Source organism: Chiloscyllium punctatum, chromosome 3 (genome assembly GCF_047496795.1).
Source record: "Chiloscyllium punctatum isolate Juve2018m chromosome 3, sChiPun1.3, whole genome shotgun sequence".
NCBI classification, from domain to species: Eukaryota; Metazoa; Chordata; class Chondrichthyes; order Orectolobiformes; family Hemiscylliidae; genus Chiloscyllium; species Chiloscyllium punctatum.
In genome coordinates, this window is record NC_092741.1 from 3588094 (window position 1) to 3593415 (window position 5322).

Sequence of the window (5322 nt, forward strand, 5' to 3'; positions counted from 1 at the left end):
ACTCACTCACTCCCACCCTCACTCACTCACTCCCCCCTCACTCACTCACTCCCCCCTCACTCACTCACTCCCCCCCTCACTCACTCACTCCCCCCTCACTCACTCACTCCCCCCTCACTCACTCACTCCCCCCTCACATCACTCCCCTCCTCCTCCCTCACTCACTCCCCCCCCCTCACTCACTCCCCCCCTCACTCACTCACTCCCCCCTCACTCACTCCCCCCTCACTCACTCACTCCCCCCCGCTCACTCACTCCCCCCCTCGCTCACTCCCCCCTCACTCGCTCACTCCCCCCCTCACTCGCTCACTCCCCCCCTCACTCGCTCACTCCCCCCTCACTCGCTCACTCCCCCCCTCACTCGCTCACTCCCCCCTCACTCGCCCACTCCCCCCCTCACTCACTCACTCCCCCCCCTCACTCGCTCACTCCCCCCCTCACTCGCTCACTCCCCCCCTCACTCGCTCACTCCCCCCCTCACTCGCTCACTCCCCCCCCTCACTCGCTACTCCCCCCCTCACTCGCTCACTCCCCCCCTCACTCGCTCACTCCCCCCTCACTCGCTCACTCCCCCCTCACTCGCTCACTCCCCCCCTCACTCGCTCACTCCCCCCCCTCACTCGCTCACTCCCCCCCTCACTCGCTCACTCCCCCCCTCACTCGCTCACTCCCCCCTCACTCGCTCACTCCCCCCCTCACTCACTCACTCACTCCCCCCTCACTCACTCACTCCCCCTCACCCACCACTCACTCCCCCCCTCACTCACTCACTCCCCTCACTCACTCACTCCCCCCCTCCCTCGCTCACTCCCCCCCTCACTCGCTCACTCCCCCCCTCACTCACTCACTCCCCCCCTCACTCACTCACTCCCCTCACTCACTCACTCCCCCCTCCCTCACTCACTCCCCCCCTCACTCGCTCACTCCCCCTCACTCACCTCACTCCCCCCCTCACTCGCTCACTCCCCCCTCACTCGCTCACTCCCCCCCTCACTCGCTCACTCCCCCCCTCACTCGCTCACCTCCCCCCCTCACTCACTCACTCCCCTCACCCACTCACTCCCCCCCTCACCCACTCACTCCCCCCCTCACTCACTCACTCCCCTCACTCACTCACTCCCCCCCCCTCCCTCACTCCTCCCCCCCTCACTCACTCCCCCCCTCACTCACTCCCTCCCCCCCTCACTCCCTCCCCCCCTCACTCCCTCCCCCCCTCACTCCCTCCCCCCCTCACTCCCTCCCCCCCTCACTCACTCCCCCCCTCACTCACTCCCCCCCCTCACTTCTCACTCCCCCCCTCACTCACTCACTCCCCCCTCACTCACTCACTCCCTCACTCCCCCCCTCACTCACTCACTCCCCCCTCACTCACATCCCCCCTCACTCACTCCCCCCCTCACTCACTCCCCCCTCACTCACTCCCCCCTCACTCACTCACTCCCCCCCTCACTGCACTCACTCCCCATCCACTCACCCTCACTCACTCCCCCCTCACTCACTCACTCCCCCCCTCACTCACTCACTCCCCCCCTCACTCACTCACTCCCCCCCTCACTCACTCACTCCCCCCTCACTCACTCACTCCCCCCTCACTCACTCACTCCCCCCCTCACTCACTCACTCCCCCCCTCACTCACTCACTCCCCCCCTCACTCACTCACTCCCCCCCTCACTCACTCACTCCCCCTCTCACTCACTCACTCCCCCCCTCACTCACTCACTCCCCCCCTCACTCACTCACTCCCCCTCACTCACTCCCCCCCTCACTCACTCACTCCCCCCCTCACTCACTCCACTCCCCCCCTCACTCACTCACTCCCCCCTCCTCACTCACTCCCCCCTCACTCACTCCTCCCCCCTCACTCACTCACTCCCCCCTCACTCACTCACTCCCCCCCTCACTCACTCACTCCCCCCTCACTCACTCCCCCCTCACTCACTCCACCCCTCACTCACTCACTCCCCCTCTCACTCACTCACTCCCCCCTCACTCACTCACTCCCCCCTCACTCACTCACCTCCCCCCCTCACTCACTCACTCCCCCCTCACTCACTCCCCCCCTCACTCACTCACTCCCCCCCTCACTCACTCACTCCCCCCCTCACTCACTCACTCCCCTCACTCACTCCCCCTCTCACTCCCCCCCCTCACTCACTCACTCCCCCCTCACTCACTCCCCCCTCTCTCACTCACTCCCCCCCCTCACTCACTCACTCCCCCCTCACTCACTCACTCCCCCCTCACTCCTCTCTCTCCCGACCCCGGCCGTGGGGAGTAGTTTCCCGCCTCCTCACCTCCTTCCCCGGTGTCCTGGGTGATCAGGTCAGCGGCTCCGTGCGGGACTAGGCCTCAAGGCCTCGGCCTTTCACTGTGCTCCTGTCCCCCGGCACAGGCCGCCTCTTCCAGGGGCACGACAGGAAGGACCAGCCGATACTCATTCCCCCCTCCTGAGGACATGGTCCCTTCCGCCCTCCTATTGCCTCCAGCATTAATCCGGACCGCACCATGTCGGGATGGGATGGCAGACACGGGGTTGGTAACGCGCTTGCGCGGGGACGTCGAGGCTTCTGGGAGTTGTAGTCTGTACACATTCCTTCCGTGTTGTGTTAGTCACATGGACATCTCCGTCAGTGATATGACGTCTTACGAACCAAGCGCGGGAACGGGGACGCATGCGCAATAACGACATATGGCGGGTTACAGTGATGTGGATTATCAGCACCTCCTCCCCAGGGGGAGGGGCGTCCCTGACAGACACACCCCCAGGGGCGGGGCGACAGTGACAGACACATCCTCCATGGGGAGGGGCTCCCCTTAAAGACACCCCCCAGGGGCGGGCGACAGTGACAGACACACCCCTCAGGGGGAGGGGCGACGGTGACAGACACCCCCAGGGGGCGGGGCGACAGTGACAGACACACACCCCCAGGGGGCGGGGCGACACCTCCCAGGGGAGGGGCGACAGTGACAGACACACCTACCAGGGGGTGGGGCGACTCTGACAGACACACCCTTGGGGGAGGGCGCCCCTGACAGACACACCCCCCAGGGGGAGGGGCGACCTGACAGACACATCCCTGGGGGAGGGGCGACCCTGACAGACACACCTCCAAGGGGAGGGGCGACCCTGACAGACACACCCCCAGGGGAGGGCGACAGTGACAGACACACCCCCCAGGGGAGGGCGACAGTGACAGACTCACCTCCCAAGGGAGGGGCGACCTGACAGACACACCCCCCAGGGGGTGGGGCGACCCTGACAGACACACCCCCAGGGGGAGGGGCGACCCTGACAGACACACACCCCAGGGGGAGGGGCGACTCTGACAGACACACCCCCCAGGGGGAGGGGCGACCCTGACAGACACACCCCCCAGGGGGAGGGGCGACCCTGACAGACACACCCCCAAGGGGGAGGGGCGACCCTGACAGACACACCCCCCCAGAGGGAGGGGCGACCCTGACAGACACACCCCCCCAGGGGGAGGGGCGACCCTGACAGACACACCCCCCAGGGGAGGGGCGACCCTGACAGACACACCCCCCAGGGGGAGGGGCGACAGTGACAGACTCACCTCCCAAGGGGAGGGGCGACCCTGACAGACACACCCCCCCAGGGGGTGGGGCGACCCTGACAGACACACCCCCCCAGAGGGAGGGGCGACCTGACAGACACACCCCCCAGGGGAGGGGCGACCCTGACAGACACACCTCCCAAGGGAGGGGCAACCCTGACAGACACCCCCACCCCCCCCCCCCCACTCCAGGGAGATATACTCCACAGATACCTTCCCCAGGGGGAAGATATACCCCACAGACACCTCCCCGGGGGGTATATACCCCACCGACACCTCCCCGGGGGGTATATACCCCACAGACACCTCCCCGGGGGGGATATACCCCACATACACCTCCACAGGGGGGTATATACCCCACATACACCTCCCCGGGGGGGTATATACCCCACAGACACCTCCCCGGGGGGTATATACCCCACAGGACACCTCCCCGGGGGGTATATACCCCACAGACACCTCCCCGGGGGGTATATACCCCACAGACACCTCCCCGGGGGGATATACCCCACCGACACCTCCCCAGGGGGGTATATACCCCACAGACACCTCCCCGGGGGGGATATACCCCACATACACCTCCCGGGGGGGGATATACCCCACCGACACCTCACCGGGGGGGTATATACCCCCACAGACACCTCCCCGGGGGGTATATACCCCACAGACACCTCCCCGGGGGGTATATACCCCACAGACACCTCCCCGGGGGGGTATATACCGCACAGACACCTCCCCGGGGGGGTATATACCCCACATACACCTCCCGGGGGGGGATATACCCCACAGACACCTCCCCGGGGGGTATATAGCCCACAGACACCTCCCCGGGGGGGTATATACCCCACAGACACCTCCCCGGGGGGGGATATACCCCACAGACACCTCCCCGGGGGGGTATATACCCCACAGACACCTCCCCGGGGGGTATATACCCCACATACACCTCCCCAGGGGGAAGATATACCCACATACACCTTCCCGGGGGGTATATACCCCACAGACACCTCCCCGGGGGGGTATATACCCCACAGACACCTCCCCAGGGGAAGATATACCCACATACACCTCCCCGGGGGGGTATATACCCACAGACACCTCCCCGGGGGGTATATACCCCACAGACACCTCCCCAGGGGGAAGATATACCCACATACACCTCCCCGGGGGGGTATATACCCCACAGACACCTCCCCGGGGGGTATATACCCCACAGACACCTCCCCAGGGGAAGATATACCCCACAGACACCTCCCCGGGGGGTATATACCCCACAGACACCTCCCCGGGGGGTATATACCCCACAGACACCTCCCTGGGGGGGTATATACCCCACAGACACCTCCCCGGGGGGGATATACCCCACAGACACCTCCCCGGGGGGGGATATACCCCACAGACACCTCCCCGGGGGGGTATATACCCCACAGACACCTCCCCGGGGGGGGATATACCCCACAGACACCTCCCCGGGGGGGTATATACCCCACATACACCTCCCCAGGGGGGAGATATACCCCACATACACCTCCCCGGGGGGGTATATACCCCACAGACACCTCCTGGGGGGGTATATACCCCACAGACACCTCCCGGGGGGTATATACCCCACATACACCTCCCCAGGGGGAAGATATACCCCACATACACCTCCCCGGGGGTGGGATATACCCCACAGACACCTCCTCAGGGGGGTACACACCCCACAGACAGCTCCCCGGGGGGGTATATACCCCACATACACCT

General features: G+C 65.6%; 1 long non-coding RNA gene across 1 annotated transcript in view; it reads right to left on the reverse strand.

The window, feature by feature from the left end:
• Window positions 1-2576, reverse strand: part of LOC140454478 (uncharacterized) — a 656315-nt gene extending 653739 nt beyond the window's left edge. Inside the window, exon 1 of the long non-coding RNA XR_011952697.1 lies at window positions 2296-2576. This is a non-coding gene — a long non-coding RNA (uncharacterized lncRNA). The remainder of the gene's footprint in view (window positions 1-2295) is intronic.
• Window positions 2577-5322: the final 2746 nt, after the last annotated feature.